Source organism: Ambystoma mexicanum, chromosome 6p (assembly GCF_040938575.1).
Source record: "Ambystoma mexicanum isolate Mex_15411 chromosome 6p, UKY_AmexF1_1, whole genome shotgun sequence".
NCBI lineage: Eukaryota > Metazoa > Chordata > Amphibia > Caudata > Ambystomatidae > Ambystoma > Ambystoma mexicanum.
The window spans coordinates 1424622533-1424646844 of record NC_090935.1 but is presented as its reverse complement, the minus strand read 5'-3'; the positions used below and the strand labels follow the sequence as shown (position 1 = coordinate 1424646844).

Genomic DNA, 24312 nt, shown 5'->3' with positions numbered 1-24312 from the left:
GAAGACCTTACACTTTTCATTTTCAACAAATCATTTTAAACGTAGAACATGTATTTAAAATGATACAACATTTATATATAGCACATTAAGCGAACAAGCTGGTAAAACAGGTCAGGCTGTTACATAACTGCAAAGCATCATGCATGTCGAAGTACGGCGTCGGCCAGGTGCCCATGTCTCTGAGAGGCAGTGTGCAGATCTTGTTGCACAGTCTATTGTCAGAGCATAACAATAAACCCAGCCCATGGCCTGTACATTATCAGATCTTAACGCACAGGCAGTCACACCAGAGCAATGGTCCGGGGTACTCTGCTTTATCAGTTTGTGGCAGGCAGGCATCGTCAGAGCACAACCTGGTGCTGGGAGCTTTGCAGGCTAAATGTGCTGAGGTGGAATGCCCCATTAGGTTCAGGCAGACACGCAACCCCATTGAGCTAAACAGGCTTCAGCTTCCTTAGAGACAGTCATCCAAGATGCCTGTGTCCATAGAAGAGCTTAGAGTTCCCGAGATGGGCAGGAATGGGTGAGATTAGCCATAGGGATTAACATGGCTAGAGGCAGGGAATAGGAGGGATCAATAACCAAACAATGCCTAATACACTGTGTATCCCACCTCAAATGTCATTCATGTGTGCCCCTTGTCAGAAGCCCCTATCCATAGGGATTGCTATAGCCTTTAAATCTGCATTTAACATAATATATTTTTGTGGTCTAAAATGGGATGATCACTCTGAAGTCTATGCGTTCATTATGTTATCGGCCACCTGGGTCTACTGGAACCTTTTTTCATCATTTGGATCTGTTTCTAGCATCAGAGGCGCTACAAAGCCCCAAATTGCTGATTCTTGGAGATTTTAATGTGCCATGTAATGTCTCCCATAACACAGATTGGCAGAGACTGAATGAATTATTGATAGTTCATGATTTATAGTTCATGATTTAATTCTACTAAACTCCTCTGTCTCACATAATCTGGGCCATTGTCTGGACATTATTTTGTATAGAGGGCTTACAATGTTTCATCTGAATAAGATGCCAGTAAATTGGTCAGATCATATGTTACTGTTTTTTTCTATTTTCTTCGAGTTTGTAAATCCACGGGGAAGCATTCAATTTAATTCTGCTATGTCTCGTACTAAGAGGGCTCCTGATACCATCATAGGAACCCAATTAACAGCAGATTTAATACCATTGACAGCGTGTGAGAAACCTGAAGGGGCTGTGAGGAACTCATGGTGGCAACAAGTAAGACAGACACAAGTGATCACCGTTCAAGGGTGTTTATTGAACAATGAATGATGTATGCAGGTTGGAAAAATGGCTAATCTAAACCTAAATCTAAGATGGGAGCAAGAGTCGAACATCAAATGAAAAATAAGGCAGTCCTAGTGGCGTAGTTTCAAATAAAAGGTCCTATACTAAGAAACCTATTGCCAAACTACAACTAATACAAAAAGGGATGCAGGATAGTTCTTAAGAAAAGAAAGAAGTATTCTCAAGTAATATGTCAGGATGCCGTAGCCTGGGTCTCCCTTCCCCATGGTTTGAGCACGGGGTAAGGTGGGATCTTGGAGCATCTTTCAGCTATCAGGGCCGTTAATGGCTAAGTCTTGTTTCCTTTAAAAGTCTTTTGCCTTTGAGGGCCTGATGTGTTCAAGGTAATAAAAGAATAGTTCCTTTAACCAAATTAAAGTTCTTTAGGGTGATAATGGTTCACCCCTGGATCCCCCTCTTCTGGGCGCTGAACCTTCTCAATTGTTGACCACTGTTCACACAGGGTGATGTTTTCACCCCAACCACTGTTTATATAGGGTGATGGTTTCACCCCTGGGTCCCCCCCTCTTCTGGGTGCTGACCCTTCACTTATTATCTTCCACAATTTACACTTCAGTTCTTTTCTCTATGAAGTTTGGATGATAGCTTCACCCCTGGATCTCCCTCTGTTGGTCTAGGACCCCTCTTGACTGCCAATACTTGGGTGAGGCTTCAGCCCTGGATCTCCCTCGGTCGGGCACAGACTCCTCTTAAATCTCAGCCGGATCTCCCTCGGTCAGGCTGGGACCCTTCTCTTCTCTTTAGTGGGATTCACTTCCCTTGTTTTCTCAATGTCTTTTCAAATAGTTCATAGTGGACATTCCTCGGTCAGGTTCACGTATGTCAGCATCCTGTTTCTCAGGACTTTAGACTTTGCCCTTTCTCACTGGCATCCCTCGGTCGCGTTCACTCTTGCTGCTTTTTTTATACACTTCAAAATTAGTGTAATTCGCTTCCCTTTCTTTCACACAGTTTATAGATCAAATTCTTTCGATTGTACAGGGATTTTAATTGACCCTCAGTATGATCACTTTGACCTATTTCGGTGGCCCGCCTATAGCCTTCTGGTATCTGTAGTTTTTCTCAGATAGGGATCGATTAGAGTCTCTTGAGTCAGCGCCCACGTGGTGCTGGTTTCCCTTGGCAGCTGATCACCCACTTTTACACTTTTACTCAAGGGGTCAAGTCCTAAAATTAAAGTGGGGGGACTCATCAACAAATGCAATGGGATGTGGCATCGCCACAAATTAGAATATAAAGGTGAAATATGCACATCTTATTAAATTGAACAGGACAAATGGCATTTGTCTTTCATACAATCAACACACACACAAAACCAAGAGAGGGTATTTTTTTCTAATGGTGTTTTTGAAAACTTTAAAAAGTGTGCATGTTTTAAACTCCAAATGCTTTCCCTGGAACTTGCAGTACCGAAATGGGGTTCATCTGGTTCATCAGGTTATATAGTCTAGTGGTGAATTGTCCGGCCTACAAATCTGCCGACTGCCGAGGACAGCTTTAATTCATAAATTCAAAGAGGACATTCAATGTTTCTCATTTTAGCTGCAGGGGACTGAGTCCACCCTCTGAATAAAGTGGGTGGACTGAGTCCCCCCGTGTGTACCCTCGACTTGAGCCCTGCTTTTACTGTTCTTTCATCGTTCATTGATCTTGGTTCAAACTTGCCACTTTGCAATTCTCACTCAACACAGCCTGGTTCTTATTGTTTCTCCTTCGAGTCACCGGCTATGATGAACCGCTTGACTTTTCTTCTTCATTGGAGTCAAGGCCAGTGCCACGGAGGTGGGTGCTTCTCTCGCTTCTGCTTATCGACATAGGCTTGCCCTGTGCACCGTTGGCATCTGCTACAAGACACTTCTGCTATAGTGTGCGGTCTCAGACTCTCTTCCACAAATGTTCTGTGGGTCTGGGACGAAAAGGGCAAGGTTACTTCTCTCCTCGCCATCCTCTCGATTCCTGCCGCCGTTCTCCATTGTTTGAACTGCTGCCCCTGCTTTGCCGCCTTGTCGTGCTGCCCGTGCCGTCCTGTGTCCTCTTGTTCCACCTTTTATCCCTGTGGGGAAAGGAAAGGATCGTCAGGTAAACAGTTTTATTGCAGTCCGTCGTGCAAAGGTGTTCATGTCAGAAAGGGGGAATTAAAGAATTAGAGTATTCTATGGGGTATAGAAAGGAAGAGGTGTTTCATGGGATTTGGGTAATTTCGGAAGGTTGAGATTTTTAGGGTGTGTGGAACAAACTAGAATGACAGATTGTTATTGTAAAATAAACAAGAGGGATTGTGGGAACAGTAGTTTTATCTGAGCCTGTTGTGAGTGTGGGAAACAATCAGAGGGACGTGGAGAAGAACTGATGGGGATATTCGGGTACGTAACAGGAAGACAGGATTCTGGGAGATGTAGTTTCCCATGTCACTGATTTTTGGGTTCTTACATGTTTTGGGAAAGACAGATGGTTTATTGGCTTTGGCTACAGAAAATGTATCGTGAGGAAGGGGTTTAGAATTGGATTATCCTAGAAAGGTCTTACGGATCCCATCCTCCTTCTTCCCCGGTAGTACACTGCGTCTCACCTGGGGCATTTCTCCGAGCACAACCTGGGCTGCCCTACCCAGGTGATCCTTCCTTGCTCGTCCACCCCCAGGGTTGGGATGTGAGAACGCCAGCCCTTCCCTGGCCACCTGAATAAGGGATTCTCGAAGTCTTGCTGGGAGAATACCCTCAACTTTCTCATATGCTCTTCCCCTATGCTGGTTAGGCGGAGGGGTTTCACTTAGAGACTTCTTCGTGGAACATCCGGTTTGTCAGCTCAGGCTTTCCAGAATAGAACCCGGAATGGTCGTTCCATCGAACGTCCCAGGATTATTATGGCTGGGGCATTCCACCCATGCCTGGTTCTTTTTTTGTGGAGGAAATGATTTTAAGAGTTCTTTCACTTCCTTCTCTCTTTCTAGAGCGAGCATTAACACTTCTTCTAGCTTGTCGGGGCAGATCTCCCTAACGTGGCCCATTCCCCCAAAGAATAGGCATTGTTTACCTTGGGAGGTCTCTGAATTACCCTGAGAGATAGTGGATATAGATCTTCTGTCCTTATTCAAGGGGCTAAACAAAATTTTGATGACATGCTCAGTCCCCAGGTTTTAGCCCACCTGGTTAATATATGGTCCTTCTTGTGTATTGCCGTTTGGGTTTCTCCCCTTCTCTCTGCCTAGTTCATCTTCTACTTTTCCCTTTAAGGAATAATGATGGTGTTCTCGGGCTTTAGTTCGGATAGAAGGGATTTCTAGGTTTCCTCCTAATACTTTCTCTGGGGATATTTCCCTTATGGTCTCACATAGGAGATTCTGTCTCAGTGTTCTCCACATGGTTTCATATGCCAGAATTCCTATTCGGCCTCCCATATAGATTGTTACTGGGTTTGTTGACAAGTTCAGAAATACGAAGGTCAATTCATCTTCGTGAGAGATAAGAGGTAATATTTTTACCTTACCTTCTTTACAAGGCAAAATAAAGAAGGATCAACCCAAGGGATATTTCACTCTTTGCACAGAGATCAGAGCCTTGTCCCTTCCCTGTAGAAAATAATCCTGTGGACAAAAAAGACAGTATGTTTTGCCCCCAACATCCTTTCGGATGGGTGAAATGGCTTGAGAGGTCAGGGGAAAAAATTGGACTCCCATTCTCGTTTCAAGGGCTGGACGGGTGGTGACATATTCTCCATACATTTCTCCCCTTCAATGGAAAAAGGGGACTGATAGGATCTGTTTCTTGACCCCAAGATTTCTGAGGATAGGACATGGAAATCTCTATCTGGATTCTTTTTGTGTAAGTGTGCTCTCCAACTATCATCAGTTGGATCATATGTGAGGAGATCATGGTGGCACAAAGTAAGACAGACACAAGTGATCACAGTTCAAAGGTTTATAATGAACAATGAATGATGTATGCAGCTTGGACAAATGCCTAATCTAAACCTAAATCTAAGATGGGAGCAAGCGTTGAAAATCAAATGAAAATTAAGTCAGTCCTAGTGGTGTTGTGTCAAATAAAAGGTCCTATACTAATAACTTATTGCAAAACCTTACAACTCATAAAAAGGGGTAGGGGATAGTTCTTAAGAAAAGAAAGAAGTGTTCTCAAATAATATGTCAGTAGCCTGGGTCTCCCTTCCCCACGGTTTGAGCACAGGGTAAGGTGGGATCTTGGAGCACAGCACACTCTCGAGCTTTCCCAGCACAAGATGATAGTTCAGCTTTCAGCTATCAGGGCCGTCAATGGCTAAGTCTTGATTCCTTTAAAAGTCTCTTGCCTTCAAGGGCCTGACATGTTCAAAGTAATAAAAGAAAAGTTCCTTTAACCAAATGAAAGTTCCTTAGGGTGATAATGGTTCACCCCTGGGTCCTCCTCTTCTGGACCCTGACCCATCTCAATTGTTAACCACTGTTCACACAGGGTGAGGGTTTCACCCCAACCTCTATTTACATAGGGTGATGGCTTCACCCCTGGGACACCCTCTTCTGGGCGCTGACCCTTCGCTTATCTTCCACAATTTACGTTTCAGTTCTTTTCTCTATGAAGTTTGGATGATAGCTTCACCCCTGGATCTCCCTCGGTCGGGCTCGGACCCCTCTTGACTGCCAATACTTGGGTGAGGCGTCACCTCTGGATCTCCCTTGTGCAGGCTCGGACCCCTCTTAAATCTAAGCCTGATCTCCCTCAGTCAGGCTCAGACTCCTCTGGACTGCCAATACTTGGGGGAGGCTTCACCCCTGGATCTCCCTCGGTCGGGCTCGGTCCCCTCTTAAATCTCAACCGGATCTCCCTAGGTTGGGCTTGGACCCTTGTCTTCTCAGCCGTATCTCCCTCAGCCAGGCTCGGACCCTTCTCTTCTCAGCCGGATCTCCCTCGGTTGCCTCAGTCCCTTCTCTTCTCTTTAGCAGTATTTACTTCCCTTGTTTTCTCAATGTCTTTTCAAACAGTTCGTAATGGACATTCCTCGGACGCGTTCACGTTTGACAAGATCCTGTTTCTCTGGACTTTAGACTTTGCCCCATCTCAACGACATCCCTCAGGCGGGTTCCCTCTTGCCATCTCTTTTATACACTTCAAGATTGGTAGGATTTGCTTCCCTTTCTTTCGCACAGTTTGTAGATCAAAGTCTTTCGATTGTACAGGGATTTTTCTTGACCCTCAGTATGACCCCTTTACCTATTTCGGTGGCCCTCCTACGGCCTTCTGGTATCTGTAGTTTTTCTCAGATAGGGATCGTTCAGAGTCTCTTAAGTCAGCACCCACGTGGTGCTACTTTCCCTTGGCAGCGGATCTCCACCTTTTACACTTTTACTGGTCTTTCACAGTTCATTGATCTTGGTTCAAACTTGCCACTTTGCAATTCTCACCCAACACAGCCCAGTTCTTATTGTTTCCCCTTCGACTCACCGGCTGTGATGAACCGCTTGACTTTTCTTCTTCATTGGAGTCAAGGCCGGTACCACTGTTGCAGGAGCTTCCCTCGCTCCTGCTTATCGGCATAGGCTTGCCCCATGCACCGTTGACATCTCCTTCAAGACACTTGTGCTATTGTTCACGGTCTCAGACTCTCTTCCACGAAGGTTCCGTGGGTCTTGGACGAAAAGGGCAAGGTCACTTCTTTCCTCGCCACCCTCTCGATTCCTGCCACCTTTCTCCTTCATTTAAACTGCTGCGCCTGATCAACCATCTTGTCGTGGTGTCCTTGCTCGCCTTGCTCCTCCTGTGTCCTCTTGCTCCACCTTTTATCCCTGTGGGAAAGGAAAGGGCTGTCAGCTGTGCGCCCAACAATCGAGAGTGATCTCAGCCCAAACGAGGGGGATCCCAGGGTGAAATGGTATCACCCAACAATCAAGCTTAAAATAACTTTTGTTTGTTATTTTATTAAAGACATCAGGTCCTCGGAGGCAAGAGACTTAACCACTGGAGGCCCTGATAAGCTGAGAACAGAACTGTTAGCTCGTACTGGGAAAGCTTGAGTGCGTGCTGTGCTCCAGAATCCTACCTTGTCCTGTGCTCAAAACATGAGGAAGGGGAGACCCGACTGCTGCATCCTGACTTATTATTTGTGAACACTTCTTTCTTTCCTGTGAATCCTATCCCACACCCTTTGTTTGTATTTAGCGTAAGGATTGGCAATAGGTTTTTCTTAGTATAGCCCCTTTTATTTGACAAGACGGCACTAGGTCTGCCTTATTTTGATTTGATGGTCGTAGCTTGCTCCCATTTTAGATTTAGGCTTAAATTAGGCATTTTTCCAACCCGCATACACAGTTTAATAAACACCCTTGAACTGTGATCACTTGTGTCTGTCTTTACTGTTGCCACCATGAGTTCCTTACACATGGTGTCAGCAGTGGGATGTGACTCAATTGAAACTAATTGGCAAACCCTACAATTTGAAAAGCGTACTCAAAGAGCCTCTACCCCTTCCATGGCCACCAAGGAATCAATCGGGTTTGATATATGCAGTAGTAGGAAAGCTATTATCCCTCCTGGGAAAAGAGGAATGATTCCTACGGACTTGGTCCTGATTCCTAGTCCGGGGTGTTACATCCGATTGGCCCTGAAATCTGTCCTAGCATGGACATTCGGGATAGACGTCTTGGCCGGCGCTATTGATCCTGACTCCTGGGGAGATGTGAAGGTTCTCTTACAGAATCATGGTGAAGTCCCTTTTGAGGTATGTCGATGAGATCAAATTGCTCAGGGAATTTTAGAAAGAGCCCTATTTGCTCAGTTTAAAGAAAGTGAACCAGATGAAACAGACAGAGGCAGCCTAGGCTTTGGGGAAGCTGACAAATCTCTTAACATCAAAGAAAGGAAGGGAGAGGAGGCCACCATCTATACCGACCTAGCATTCACCCAGCAAAAATGATCCAGCTCTTGCTGAAGCCTTTTTACAGGCAATCCCAGAGATAGAAGGCTTAGAGAAGGGAGTCCCTTTTTCTTCCTAAAACAAGGATTGCTTTATAAAAGAGAGCATCTACGGAAGGTCTAGTAAAAACACAATTGGTAATACCTAAAAGCCATCGAAAGGTGATACTGGAGATTGCACATTCCCATCTGACCGGGGGGCATTTAGGACAATCCAAAACCCAGGTGCACATTAGTGGGACATTTTGCTGGCCAGGTATCCACGCTGATATAAAAACCTTCATCCAGACATGTATATCTGTCAAAAGACCAGTACACACATCCCATTACCTGCCCCTCTGAACCCGTTGCCTATCATAGAAGTCACTTTTTCAAGGATCACTATGGACATGATATATGATATGATATGGCATTTGTAACGCGCCTATACACACGTGTTTCAAGGCGCAACGAGGCAGGGGGGGGGACAAGGGGAGACAGACAACGATCCTACTAGGCCAGGTGTCATTCAGATCGCGCAAGGGAAGAGGGGAAAGGGAGAAGTGCAAGGGGGAAAGGGAGCGGGGAAAGTGCAGTACAGGGTTAATAGCACACAGGAAAAATAACAAGGGCCAGCTAGTGGCAAGTGCGAGTAAGTGCAGACAAGTGCTGGGAAGGGGGGCTGTAGGGATACAGACACAGTCCTGTAGTGCAGGGGGTGCCAGGGAGGCAGTGCAGGGGAGAGTGGCTGGGCCAAGGACCGAGAACGGGGAGTGGCCCAGTTGCAGATTCAGTGCAGTTTCAGTATCTTTAGCAGGGGAGAGGGGGAGAGAAAGCGGAGGCGAAGAGGAAGGTTTTGAGGTGCTTCCGGAACCGGAGATTGTTCTCCTCAAGTTTCAGGGAGGCTGGACGGCTGTTCCAAAGGGAGGCCCCTGCAGAGGAGAGAGATCTGCCACCAACTCGTTGTTTGGAGAAGCGACTGACCCTGAGCAAGTTGGAGGCGGATGAGCGAAGAGCTCGAGAAGGAAGATATTCAGGAAGAGAGAGTTGAAGGTATTTTGGCCCAAGGCCCCAGAAGGCCTTGTGGACAATGCAGAGGGTTTTGAACTTGATCCTCGCAGTCACTCGGAGCCAGTGTAGTGATTTCAGTCCTGGAGAGATACGGTCCCTGGGCTTTAGGACAAGGACAAGTCTCGCAGTCCTGTTCTGGATGAGTTGCAAAGGGCGGAGAGTAGAGGTAGGCAGATTTAGATAGAGGCTGTTACAGTAGTCCAGCTTCGAGAGAACCAGGGCTCTAGAGACAGTGAGCTTCTGGGGGAAGGAGAGGAAAGGAAGGATACCTCTGAGGAGGTGTAGCTGGTAGTGTGACTTCTTAGAGACGTCGGATATGTGAGGAGAGAAGGAGAGTGTGGAGTCGAAGATGACCCCGAGGTTTTTTGCCTTGCAGGTAGGAGCAGGAAGAGGGCAAAGAGAGGCCGGCCAGAGAGCTGCAGGGAAGGAGGGAGTGGGTGTGCCGATGAGTAGAATCTCAGTCTTACTGGCATTAAGGCAGAGGTCATTGGCGGCACACCAGTCCTGGATACCGGAAAGACAGTCAGAGATGAGGGAAGGAGAAGAGGAGGCCGAGGGTAGCCTGTAAATGAGCTGGGTAGCATCCGCATAGCACTGAAAGTTGGATCAGAGAGCAGCGATGCGGTGGGCGAGAAGTGCCAGATACTGGTTGAAAAGCCAGGGGGAGAGGTTAGATCCCTGGGGGACACCACAGGTAGAGAAAAAGATGTCAGAAAGGAAAGACCCCAGTTGGACCTGGGAGGGTCGATTGGAGAGGAAAGAGGTCAGCCACACCAGAGCCTGACCAGTGATACCCAGGTTATCATGAAGACGGTTGAGCAGGATGGTATGGTTGACAGTATCAAAGTCAGAAGAGAGATCAAGCAAAATGAGAACACATGGAATGTTAGAATCAAGGTTCGAGAGCAGGTCCTCACGGATTTTCAGGAGAGCAGTTTCTGTGCTTCTGGCAGCTCTGAAGCCAGACTGATGGTCATGAAGACTGTCAACAGATTCAGAATGGAGATTAAGCTGGGAGATGGCCAGTTTCTCCAGGAGCTTGCCCAGGAAGGGAGTGATAGAGATTGGGCGATAGTTAGCTGGGCAGGAGGGGTCGGAAGAGGGTTTCTTAAGAAGGGGGTGCACAAGGGAGTGCTTGAGAGGGGATGGGAAGACTCCAGAGGCGAAAGATTGATTGCAGAAATCAGCAAGGGCAGGAGCCAAGGAGTCAATGTGGTTCTTGATAGTTTTGGAGGAGCAGGGGTGGACCTGTTTTGACGAGACTTTCATAGATCGGACTTGTCTCGAAACCTCATCAGCAGAAAAAAGGGGAAATGCAGAGAATGGGAGAGGGGGGGTGGCTGCAGAAGGGCCAGAGGGAGAGCAGGGAAAAGAGGGGGGGAGGTGATAGGAGGAGAGTGAGGACAGGACGTCCTGCGTTTTAGAAATGAAGTGAGAAGCCAGTGCTGTGCAGAGGGCCTGGGAGGGGACAGGAGAAGCAGAGACTGCAGCAGGGTTGGCCAGCCCCTTGCAGATTTTAAAGAGTTCGGCCGAACTGTTAGATGCCGCAGAGATGCGGGCTTGGATGAGGGCTCTCTTCTTGGAGAGAACGGAGAGCCGGTATTGCCTTTGGAGCAGTCGACAGGCCAGTTTGTCAGAGGATGAACATGAAGCACGCCATTTCCTCTCTGCCACCCTGCACTTGCGTTTAAGGGTGACGAGATCCGAGTCATACCAGGAGTTACATTTGGCTTTGGGCTTCAGGCGGATTCTCATGACAGGGGCAAGGATATCAAGAGTATCAGATATAGCAGAGTGGAGAGTGGAGAGGGCTATGTCAGGGTGGGAGTCAGCCGAAGGTAGAGGAGGGGGCGAGAAGGCGGCAGCAAAAGCCTCAACTGACACGCGCTTCATGGGTCGGATGACCAAGAAGGTAGGTGGCAGTGAAGATTGTGGCTTTGCCTGTGGGGTAGGGAGGGTGAGGTGGGAGGATAGGAGAAAATTATCACTCCAAGAGAGAGGAGTGGAGAGAGGGACAGAGAGGGGAAGGTCCGAGGAGATCAGAGCATCAAGAGTGTGCCGCCGCTGGATTCACATGCTTAGAATATTCCCCGTCGTCAGACTGGGACCCCTCTGTACACATATAGCCTTTTCCTATAGGAAAACTTCTGACACTTTTGTGTCCTATCTACGTCCTTTTGGGGCCCGCCTACGCATGCTCCGTAGGACGTCGCGGTATAAAAGCCCCGCCCCCGCGGCTCCCTTCAGATTTCGGCCCCTCCAAAGTAGGAAGGGTTAAACCTATCAAGCATATACATTGCATCCTGAGGAGGCCGGCGGGCGCATGTGAATCCATGAAAGATACCAATGCTGGAGAAATGGAGTTACAGGTAAGAAACTATTCCCTTCTCCAGCATTGGATCTTTCATGGATTCACATGCTTAGAATAGATTGTATAGCAGTAAACTGGAAGACGGCGGTGAGAATGCAATGCAACATACACCCACAAAAAATACATAATGCATAGGTACACAAGAAATAAGTTTACCCATATATCTGTACCTCCATAAAGCATATGGTCACCAACAGGTAGAAAAAACTCTCCACAGTGCAGAGCTTACCTTATTGAAACAGATGGCGCAGGACTGCTCTTCCCATCTGCACCTCGTCCGCATGCTGCCTCGCAAGGCAGTAGTGGCGGATAAACGTGTGGGGCACCGACCATGTCGCAGCCTGACATATGTCCGTTAGCGGAATCCCTGCCCATAAAGCTTCTGAAGAGGAAGTTGATCTTGTAGAATGGGCTCTAGGATGCCCTTGCAGCGGCCTTCCGGCCTTGGACTGGCAAAACGCAATCGTCGACGAGACCCACCGAGCCAGTCCTTGCTTAGAAATTGCATTTCCTCTCGTCGACGGACCATACGCGATGAACAGTTGTCGAGTAGACCCGAGTTCTTGTGTACGATGTAGGTAAAACCTTAGGGCCCTCTTAACGTCCAAGGTATGAAGAGCTTTTTTCGCTGCCGATGATGGGGTCGCGAAGAAAGTAGGGAGGACAATGGACGAGTGTTTGTGATACACTGTAGGAACTTTCGGAACGAAAGTAGGATTAGTTGCCAGAACCACCTTGTCTTTAAAGAATCTTAGGTATGGAGGGTCTACGACCAACGCTTGCAGTTCCGAGATTCTCCTAGCTGGCGTGATAGCAATTAAGAACGCCAACTTCCACGATATGAATTTCATGGCCGAAGTGGCCATAGGCTCAAAGGGTGGTTTCATTAAGCCTGCCAGCACTACGTTGAGACTCCATGTTGGTGGAAAGCGTTTTACTGGGGGAAAAATTCGAAATAAACCCCTCATGAAGTGTTTCACTAACCTGTCGCTGAATAAAGGAGAAGACTGTCTCTTCCTTGTGAACCTAGAGATGGCCGCCAGGTGCACCTTTATCGATGTGAAAGATAAACCTCCCTCTGCCAAGTGAAGAAGATAAGGCAGAACTTGCTCCGGAGTCACCTTTAACGGGTGTAGTCCTTGTTGTCCTCGACACCACTCACAGAACCTTCGCCACTTATAGGTGTAAGATTTGTTGGTAGAAGGGGCCCGAGCCGCTTGCAGAATTTTTTGGCAATCCTCCGAAACGTCTAAGGTACCAAATTCCGAAAGGTCAGGAGCCAGGCTGTGAGGTTGAGACTGTCCGGGTCGTGATGCCACACCATACCTTTGTCCCGGGACAGTAGGTTCGGGACCCTCGGAAACGCTATTGGTTGTTCCAGCGACAAGCGAAGCAGGTCGGAAAACCATGGTTGCCTCGGCCAGTATGGTGCCACTAGAATTACCCGGCAACTGTACCTGCGTATCCACTGCACCGTCCTCCGTATAAGGGGGGAACGGAGGAAAAGCGTAAAGGAACTTGTCCGTCCATGGGAAGGAGAACGCCTCCCCCATGGAACCCTCCTGAGGCCACCTGCTTGCGAATGGCTCGCATTTCTTGTTTTCCTTCTTTGCGAAGACGTCCAGTGGGGGGTGACCCGTTTCTCGAAAACTTTCGTCAGCTGAACTGTGTCCATTTCCCATTCGTGTATCTGGGCCATCCTTCTGCTGAGGGAATCCGCCTGCGAGTTCCTCACTCCCGGGAGATGGTGAGCCACGATGGATATCTCGTGCTTTAATGCCCAATGCCACACTTTCTGGACCTCCATGGAAAGGGTCCTGGATCGCGTCCCCCCTTGCTTTCTCAAATAAAACATGGCCGTCGTATTGTCCGTCAGTACTCGTAACCTCGATCCCTTGATGTGTGGTAGGAACGCCTTCAAGGCCCATCACACTGCTCTGAGCTCTAACACGTTGATGTGTAGGAGTGACTCCGTTTGAGACCAACGACCTTGCATTTGAAGAGTGCCCATGTGAGCTCCCCAGCCAGTTAGAGACGCATCCGTGACTATGGTTAGCTGGAACTCCGGCTCCTGTAGGAGTACACCACTGTTCAGGTTGTGGAAACTCTGCCACCACTGAAGAGCCCGAAGCAGTTTGTCGTCGTCGATGATTATCTTGTCTGACCACGATCCTTGGGCCTGTGTCCACCGGTCCGCCAGGAACTCCTGAACTAGCCTCATGAATAGGCGACAGTTGGCCACCAGATGGATGCAGGATGCCATGGCCCCTAGGACCGAAACTTATTTCTCACTGAAAGCTTGGTGTTTCGCCGTAGTCAACCCGCCAGTTGGTTGAGCTTTGAGATTCTGTCGAGGGAAGGCTTCACTAGCCCCGACTGGGTTTCGAACTGTGCCCCCAGGAACACCAATGTTCTCGATGGCATCAACGAGGATTTTTTGAAGTTTATGGCGAATCCCAGCTGTTGTAGAAGCTGCATGGTGGCTTGCAAACTGTGTTGGTCGACGCTGGGGAGGATCCCCTTACCAGCCAGTCGTCGAGATATGGGTATACATGGTGGCCCTGCCTTCTTAGCCAGGCCGCTACTGGGGCCAGGCATTTCGTGAACGTTCTGGGGGAGGTTTTGAGCCCAAAGGGAAGAACCGTGAACTGGTAGTGAGTCCGCCCTATCACAAACCTCAGGAACTTCCTGTGCTCCCGATACATTGGAATATGGAAGTACGCGTCCTGCAAATCCAGGGACGCCAGGAAATCCCCTTCTTGAACGGCTCGGATCACTTCCTGGAGTGTGAGCATTTTGAATTTTAGGCTCTTTAAGGACTTGTTGAGATCGCGTAAGTCTAGAACGGGACGCCATTTTCCGTCTGGCTTTTTCACGACGAAGTATCTTGAGTAAACCCCTTGACCTTTCTGTGATGCTGGAACTAATTCTATCGCACCTTTTGCTAACATGAGTGTTACCTCCTGTTGCAGTACCCTCAGATGGGAATGAGCGACGAACGCAGGTGGAATGTGTGGAGGGCTGAGCTTGAATTGTAGAGAATGCCTGTTCCTTATTGTGTCCAGCACCCATTGATCTGTCGTTATTTGTTCCCATTCGTCGACATTAGCCGATACTCTTCCTCCCAGAACAGTGTGTTGCTCGTCATTGCTGATCTTTGTTTTGCTTCTCTCTCAACGACGACTGATAGGATGGTCTCTTCCTGGAGGTCTGGAAGTTCCGGCGTCGGTTTGCTGCTTGAGAAGCACGCCTGTATCCCTGGGAGGGGTACGCCGACCTACTGAAGGATCTCTCTCCTGACGCAGAGAATCTGGAATTACCTGAAGCCCCTCTAAAGGGACGAAAAGACTTGTAGCTTCGGCCACTCTGGAGGGCACCCAATGAACGTGCCGTGTCGGAGTCCTCTTTCATTCCCTTCAGGGCCTCATCTACTTTCTCTCCGAATAGAAGGTCTCCCTCAAAGGGCATATCTAATACTTTGTATTGTACCTCCGGCCTGAAGTAGGTACACTTAAGCCATGACTGTCGTCATAACACGACCCCATTATTGATTTGCTTGAAGCCCGATTCAGCGAGGTCCACTGCGATGTTTATTGCGTGATTGGAGGCTTCCTCACCCTCTCGGACGAGTAACATCACCGCCTTCCTATGCTCTTCCGGAAGATGATCCAGCAACGGAGCCAGCCTGTGCCACATTTCTCTGTCGTATCTGGCTACAATAGCCAGAGAGTTTGCAGCCTTTACTGTAGTTGCTCCCCCAGATAGCACTTTTTTGCCAAAGGCATCCTGACGTCTTGCCTCGTTTTCAGGCGGAGTGGTGCACTTGTGCTGGGCCTTAGCTTTCCTCGCCGCTGCCGCCGACGCCACCGATTCAGGCGTTGGTTGGGAGGATAAGCACTTGGGGGTAGACTCTGGAGCCTTGAATTTTTTTTCAAGGCAACCTTTTACCGCCGGTTCCGAAAAGGGGTGACGCATTGTCTGCAAACCCTCCTTCCACACATGATCTAGTATGGGTATTGAAAACACTGACCTCCTTCTCTTACCCATGTGGTCGAAAAGAAAACAGGACTTTTTCTGTTCCTCCTGGGACAAACCGAATTCCTTACACGCCTTCTCCATCATAGAATGGAATGGTGCAATATCATCTGGGGGGGTCGGGTGAGCCAGGCTCCTTGGGGTTTCTAATTCCACCTCTGATTCCCAGGCTGGATCCCTGGAGGGGGATGAGGCGATATCCGACATGGCTCCTCTGTCCGATTCTGAATCTGGCAGCTCACCTTCCTCTTGGGGTGCCTGTGGTGCTGAAACTGGCGTTCGTAAGTGAGTCGGTGGACGGGATGGGCCCGGCTCGTCGACGGGTGACTGTGGCGGGTTTACCTGAGGTAGTCTCTGGTCCAACGACTGTAATAAAGACTGAAGCGTGGACAGAATCTCCAACGACAAAACAGATTGAGGATTGAGAAGAGGGGTAGCCGCCGGAATTCCGGATCCCCTCGTCGACGACTTGTCAACCACTCGTAGCCCGAGGTCTGCCGGGCCAGCTATTCCCCCGCTCTCGTCCTCTCCCGAGGACAGCAACACTGCCTGTTCCTGCAGTAAAGTATCCGGAGGGATCGGATCGAAAACTTCAGGCCTCCAGGCCTGTAGAACCTCCGTCGACTAGGCCACCGTCGCTGTCGTTGTCGGCGGGACGGTAGGTACCACGTGCGTCAGTGGGAGGGAGGAGGCCGTTGACTGGACCGCCGTCGACGACGGTGGCTTAGCAGGTGGTTTAGGCGGTCCCGCCTTTTCTGCACTTGGCCTGCTTTTACCCGACTCTCGACTCGTGGTCGATCTGTGGTGATCGCCCGAGGAGGATTTCGGCCTTTCCTTGTCATGCGTTTTTGACGAAGATGACGATTTTCTTGTCGAAGATTCTTTCGCTGAATGACTCCGCAATGACTCTTTCTCCGTCGGTCGAGATTTCTTCGCCGGTGGTTCCGACGATACAGCGCAGTGTGATGTTTTTGCCGATTGTGTGGAGCCTACCTCAGAAGGGGGGTATGCCCCAGCTCCATCATTCAACCATGCCGTCGATTGCAGTCTTTGAGGGTCTTTTGAGAAAATCCTTTGCATATGTCACAGTTATCAACCGAATGATGAGGGTGGAGACAGTATATACAATCCATATGTCCATCCCCCTCGTGAACTTTTTTCAAGCCGCACGTCGCGCACGGGCGGAACAGCGCCTTTCCCGACATGAAGGAAAAATTCTCCTAACTCCAACTTCAAGTACACAACCTTGTACAAAATAGTAAGACGACGCGAGGAGATCCCACTACTTTCGAGACGGTTGAAATCTGAAGGGAGCCGCGGGGGCGGGGCTTTTATACCGCAACGTCCTACGGAGCATGCGTAGGCGGGCCCCAAAAGGACGTAGATAGGACACAAAAGTGTCAGAAGTTTTCCTATAGGAAAAGGCTATATATGTGTACCGAGGGGTCCCAGTCTGACGACGGGGAATATTCTAAGCATGTGAATCCATGAAAGATCCAATGCTGGAGAATGAGTCGGCCCAGACGGGAGGATGGAGAGTGAGAGAGAGTCGCAGAGGTCGCGAAAGAGTCCAGAGGGGGGACAGGAGGCATCCAGATGGATGTTGAAGTCTCCAAGAAGGAGTTGAGTGGTTGAGGACAGGAGTGAGGAGGAGAGGTCCGCCCGCTCAGAGAGGAAGGAGGAGATTTGACCAGGTGGCCGATAGGTAGTAGCCACGGTAAGGGAATGGCTAGGAGAGAGAGACAGTCGGCAGACAAGACATTCAAAAGAGGAGTAGATCTGCGTGGGAGTAACAGTGGCAGGAATCCACTCAGGGAAGATAAGGGCCACACCCCCCCCAACATGGTTGGGCCTGGCCACGGAGAGGATCTTGTAACCGTCAGGTAAGAGTGTGTCAAAGCTGGTGACAGAGCTGGCCGTGAACCATGTCTCAGTGAGAGCGAGCACGTCAACGTCCAGCTCCTCAAGAAGGCAGCAGATATCAGAGGAATGTTTGACAGCAGAGCGAGAGTTGAGTGTGGCAATGTGGAGAAGGTTGCCATCTTTGAAGGACTTCCGGGGAGGGCTACAGATCAGAGGTACGCCCTGCAGAGGTGAAGAGGGAGAGAGAGAGGGGGCAGGGAGGGAGGGTGGAGGCAAGGTAGCCGAGGATAGAGGAGGGGGGACAGCAGGAGAGGAAAGGAAGTTGATGAGGCGCGGGAAGCGTCTATCGAAGAGGTGAAGGTTGGCCTGAGGACCTTGGACCAAGACAGTTCCATTAGCATAGACATTAATGATGGCCTTAGAGGAGTGGAAGGAGGCCAAGAGGACATCCCAACAGGTGCCACCATTAATGGGAGAAGAGGAGAAAGGAGAGAGCACAGAGACCATATGAAGGGTCCATAGGTCAGATGAAGGCACGAAAAAGAGGATGTCAGTGAGAGTTTCCTTGGAGGAGGCACTAGTGTAGGTGTCAGCGATAGGGAGGCCTGGGTTGGAGACCAGGATGTCCTTTTTAAACTTTTTCCTACCAGATTTAGTGAGGAGAGCAGGATAGTCAATGGAGAAGCAGTTAGAAAAGATAGGAGAGATAGAGAGCACCATGGAATAGAAGGGAGTGGGGGGGGAGACAGGGCAAACGCAAGTGGACAGGAAGAGAGCGGCAAGCCCTAGTTTACCACAAGTTCAGAACACAAGTGAACACAGTAATGCGTATCAGGTACCCAGTGGAGAGGCCACCTAAGTTTGGAAATCCTGCGAGGGGAGAAAAACCCTAGTTTACCACAAGTTCAGAAACACAGTGAACACAGTGGAGAGGCCACCTAAGTTTGAAAATCCTGCGAGGGGAGAAAAACCCTAGTTTACCACAAGTTCAGAAACACAGTGAACACAGTGGAGAGGCCACCTAAGTTTGAAAATCCTGCGAGGGGAGAAAATCCCTAGTTAACAAGGATTATCAAACAAAGAGGTGTAGACACCCGGCGAACAGTGAACAAGTACGGGTGGGGTGGGCCGGGAGAGCAGGAGGGGCTCACAGGAGGGAGCGGCGGAAGGCGCCAGGCGTCCCCTGCGGACACCTGCAGACACAATGGGAGCCGCGCCCGCAGGAGCCGCCCTTTGCCTAAGGGGCTCTTAGCCGAGGGGGCTGCCCAGGGGGGGAACCGTTATAAGGCAGAAGGAGAGGAAGGGGAGGGGGTGTGGGCGGGAAGGGAGGCAGGCAGAGGGACGAGGACCAGGAAGTGGCTGAAGGGGGAAGGGGGAGCGGGCACACAACGCGCTCAGAGAGCTTCAGCAGATTATTCAAAAATACCCAACAAATAACTCACATGAGGCATGGAGGGCCTGGAAGGGCTTGGCTGCCCTGAGATCACCGGCGGCTGCTCTCACCCGCTCCGCTGAGCAAAGAAGCGAGCGGGGGGAGCAGCCATCGTGTAGTCCAGAAGGGACTCAGAAGACAGCCAATCAGAGGGGGGGGTGGGCGGGAAGGGAGGCGGGCAGAGGGACGAGGACCAGGAAGTGGCTGAAGGGGGAGGGGGGAGCAGGCACACAATGCGCTCAGAGCGCTTCAGCAGATTATTCAAAAATACCCAACAAATAACTCACATGAGGCCCAGAGGGCCAGGAAGGGCTTGGCTGCCCAGAGATCACCGGCGGCTGCTCTCACCCGCTCCGCTCCACTGAGCAAAGAGACATAATTGGTCCTCTAGAAACATCTCGATTAAGTAATAAATATGTCCTTGTAATTGTGGATTATGCCACCAGATATCCCAAGGCCTTCCCGAGGTGAAATAATACCACGCAGCAGATCCTCAAACAACTTCTACCGTTCTTTTCCAGAGTCGGTTTTCCCAAAGAAATATTAACAGACATGGGTTCAAACTTTATGAGTAAACTTATGGCCGAAGTGAAAGAGCTACTCCACATTAACACTCTCCAAACTTCTCTATACCATCCTCAGACAGATGGCATGGTAGAAAGGTTCAATAAGACTAAAACAGATTTTATGTAAATTGGTAGACAAAAACGGAAAGGATTGGGATTGAATGATCCCTTGGGCACTATTTGCAGTGAGGAAAAAAAACCCAAGCTTCTACAGGTTTCTCTCCCTTCGAACTGATCCATGGAAGAGAGCCCCGAGATGTCCTGGACATGCTCCGGGAAACCTGGGAAGAACAAGAGGAGGCCCCCCATTGCCATCTCGCAAACAGCCATCAGAATGCGAGAACATATGAAATTGGTGCAAGAATTGGTTTGCACACATATGAAAAAGGCCCAAAGTCCCCAAAATTTACTTATGACACAAAAAGTGAGTTTAAGATCATTCTCCATAGGACAGAAAGTACTGGTCCTCTTGCCCACCTCAGAAAACAAACTTGTCTCCAAGTGGCACAGACCTTATGAAATCATAGAGCAAATGGGAACCTGTACTTAAAAATAGCCCAACCCGACGGAAACATAAAATCCAGTTGTATCACGTAAATCTCTTGAAAGACTGGAGAGAGAACCCGTCAGCCACCCAGGCCAAAATACTAGCCAGTCTAGTTCCTGAATAGATAGATAACTTTGAACGAATTCCTCCCGAGCTATCCATCCAACAACAATAAGATTTAAAAAACGTAGTAGTTTCCTTTCCCGAAAAACCAGGAAGAATGAAAGGCACATACCACTACATTAGAACACCAAAATGTAAAGTGGTTCATTTAAAACCGTATAGACTCCCAGAAGCAAGCAAACAAATAGTGATCGAGGAAGTCAACAACATTTTGAAAGCCAATATTATTGAACCATCTTCAAGCCCATGGTCCTCTCCTATTGTGCTGGTCACTAAACCGGACCGCTCCTGGTTGTGGGGACCATGTTGAACTCCAGGCTTGATTATTGTGGCACTCTTTTGTTGGGTGTCCCAGAGAGTCAACTTCATTTTCTTCAAGTAGCTCAGAATGCTGCTGTTAGACTGATTTTTTATTTGCCAAAAAGGGCCCCATCTCTTTTTATCGGAGAAGATTGCACTGGTTGCCGGTTAGGAAGAGAATTGAATTCCAAGTACTGTGTATGATTAACAAGTGTATACAGGGATCAGCCCCTGGATATTTGATGTCTAAAATTCAGTTCCATCAGCCATGTCGAGCTTTATTCTCACCGGGCCAAAACTTGTTAGTTGTTCCTCCCTCTCATTTTTGTCACCCGCAGGGATCGTTGTTTTTCCATCCAGTTGCCCCGCCTCTGGAACTCACTTCAGGCAGAACCTCTGTCATGCACTGCCCGTGGAAGTGCTGGCAGCAGTGGAAGTTTCAGAAGGGCAGTGCTTCTGTTCTATCTATCCTTGCGTTCTAGCCTTCTCCCAACATGACTGCCGTATTTATATTGGTGGGCGGTGACCTACGCTCGCTGCATTGTATCCATCTTGGGGAATTCACCTTGCTCGTACTCTGCTGCTTGGAGTCCTAGCGTTTATCGCCTACTTAGTTATTCCTTCTCTGCTACGGTTCTCTGCCTGTCCCTGTCTTCGCCTCGCATGCCCTTTCCCTGTTTGTTTTCTGACTGCATCTCTACAGGTTTCTCTGTTTACTTCTTACCCCCCGTTTACCTTTCTCCTATCTCCCTAGTATTCGCCTGTATCATTTTCATATGGTTTCGGACTATCCTCAGATCTGTACTCAATCCCTCTCTTGGGATCTCGGTTCCTTGTTTTCTCTACCGCAATCTGTTTGGTATTTCATCCTTTTTATCTTTCCAGTGTTGTAGTCAGTCTACAGCCTTATAGCTATGCTCCCGCCTGGGTTACTCTTTACATGGTGTTCTTACTGAATTGTGAAGGGCTGCAAGCACCATTTTGGGACCAGCCTACATACTATAACACACCTCACACTTCCCACAAACAGGTTCGACTCTGCGCGACGGTCATGAACTCACAACTGGAGAGATGACACTTCAGCATAAAACTTAGCATTTATTTGAAAGAAAGGCAAAATATAAAAAGACAGTAATTTTAGCAGCAAAGGGAATAAAATGCAAGTTAAGAAAATCATAAATAATTAGAACACAGTCTCACGTTCCTTGTATCTAAACGCTGGGGACCCATGCTCATCTTAAACAAACTGCTACTCATCACCAGGTGCCCCCCCTCATATCCTTCAGCCAGTTCTTAAGTGGGAGCGTGACAAGGAGCCGCATGGGAACACCAAGCTCCGGGCACTTGTTTGATGAAAGTCCACAGAAGAATCCCCCTTGATTCATGCGTGCATGCAAGTTTGTACTCTCGTGCTGTCAATCAGCGTGACGCAATATTCCAGAACTTTCTCAGTGCAAAAAATGTTTACTGATGGAAAAACCCAGCTCAGTAATTTTCCAAAGGGCTGCTGGAAAGGGCTACTCTCCCCTCCCAAACCTCAGAGAGCTCATCTGCGAAATCGCAGGAATGTCTCTTATCAGCGCGTGCAAGGTCGTGCTGTTCCTTCTCATGCGAATGAGGGCCTGTTTACGGAGGCTGGCAGTGCCACGGTTGCGAAGAAAGAATATTCCAGGGGAAGCTGAAGCCATGTGCATTGCAATTAACCCCTAGTGAGCAAGCGTTACCGGGCCTGCACTCTGCTAGCGAGTGTCATAATATTAGAAGACTGGATATCCAAGCGCTATAATGCTTTTAGCACTAAAAAGGTCTCTATTAGCTACTAAACTTGGGCCTCTGCCCTGCCTTTGCAAGCTAAGCACTTGTGCATAATGTAACCTTCCACCCCTTTGAGGTCAGCACGTTCAATGTAGCTCACTATGCTTGGTATGTAGGTGCTACGAAAGCATTACTAATCCATCTATAAAGTTCTGTTTCAGCATTTAGTACACACTTCAAATAAGCTATTAGTTTTAGCTGTTAATGCAGCCATCTAAGGACCTAATATGTAATATAGTTAGCTCAGCAGGCTAATGCACCTGCGAAAATGCATCTTTCCTTCACACTACACTTGCCTTTCGGTATCCTTGTCTGATTCCACTTTCTTCTTCTCCTTTCTGCACTCACACAGACTATCCTTTCTACCTTGCTGTCCTCTCGCTGTTGCTTATACTGTTAAAACTGATATAATATTGTTTCGTCCTCATTGTATATGTTGGCCTATGCCCAGTCGCTTTGCGAGGAAATCCGTATTGCAAGGTCGTGACCTTAAGTTAATCAAGCCTCCATTTTAGGTTAAAGCCGCCATTTTAGTTTATCGTGCAGTCACCCTGTGGCCTAAAATGGCCGACCTGTGTTCTCTTGTTCTTACTTTAACCTCTTTAACCTCTGTAGGAGACTTAATGTCCAACCTGCCTGCAGACTACATGTTAGGGTCATGTAGACCTTGTCCTTTGTTGACCTCTGGATCAGGGGATTACTTGAATCGGCGATGTTAACCTACAAGTATACAAGAACAATAACGCTATTTAAACATGACATGCGAAACATCTGTTTGACCTGCATTGAAGCAAATGTGTAAAGAGTGTAAAGTTAAACCCAGAGAATAATAGTGCTTGTTAGTAAATGTATTAAGAAGTAAACAGCATGCACGAGATATGTAAATTAGGAATGAACCTGGCGCGAACCCTAGCCCAGTACATGATTAACTTGTAGGAGGCTTGACATCGTTATGAAGAAACTGTATAAATATGCTGATGTCCAGCTAGCAATTCCTGTTCACTGCTCACATTGAACCTGTTGGTGGTCTCTGTGATGTACTGACGGCCAAATAGCTATTTGTGTACTTTGTTTTATAAACTGTTCAGTATTGCAATAAAGATTCTGGGAATCTTTACAAGCCTGTGTTGGTGTATTTCTCTTTGCATGGTGTAAAAGCCTTAATATTGTATTTTCTGATTCCACAATACATGCATCCTTCCTTAAAGCAGTCCTCTGTGACTCTCCTTGAAGTTCTTACTCTCGGCACCCAGCATCTGTCTCCACGAGCCGCATGATCTTTTCCAGACACATACTTTGTAAGGAACGGCTTTTCTTAACCCCTTACCAGTGAAGCCTGTCGCTCTGACAGGAAAGGAGCCCCAGCTCCACCTAGAATCAGTACTCCAAGAGGAGAGAGGCTGTCACAGTTGGACTATTCCTTCCAGCCAAGTACTTTCTACGTTGTCTCTGAACCACAAGACATCCAGGATTTTTTGTGCCACTGAGGCTTTTTCCCTGAAACTGGGGGCTTGCTACTCAGAGTTCCCCTAGACTTGGGTGAGTCAGCAGGCCAAGGTGGCCCCTGAGGGAGCTTGCCCCTACCTTCATTAAAAGAAGCAGAAGAAGCCCAAGGAACCCCGGAAACCTTGTCTGAAGAAGGAATCAGAAGCCCAGGACAACTCTGTGGAAGACACAGGTGAGGAGGAAGCACGGGAGGGATCCCTAGAGCTTGACAACCTCTGAATATCTCTTCTACCGCTACCTTCTGTTCAAAGCTGAAAACGTAGCTGTTTCAGTGAATCATGAACTCTGTGTATCATACTTAAAGTAAGCAAGAAAATAACATCTGCGCCTAGATGCAGGCCCTCTGCTTGTTTCCGGACGGATATGCGCCTAACAAATTCTCAATCAATCGATTCTCAATCAATATGTACACATGAATCAGTATTTGAATGCAATAGTTTGGGCTATTATATGTGTCGCAAGTGACA

The 24312-nt window shown here is 48.4% G+C and overlaps 1 long non-coding RNA gene across 1 annotated transcript in view; it reads right to left on the bottom strand.

The window, feature by feature from the left end:
* Positions 1-1264: 1264 nt before the first annotated feature.
* LOC138510465 (uncharacterized) overlaps positions 1265-24312 on the bottom strand; it is a 39244-nt gene continuing 16196 nt past the window's right edge. The window contains exon 2 of the long non-coding RNA XR_011280394.1: positions 1265-3388. This is a non-coding gene — a long non-coding RNA (uncharacterized lncRNA). The remainder of the gene's footprint in view (positions 3389-24312) is intronic.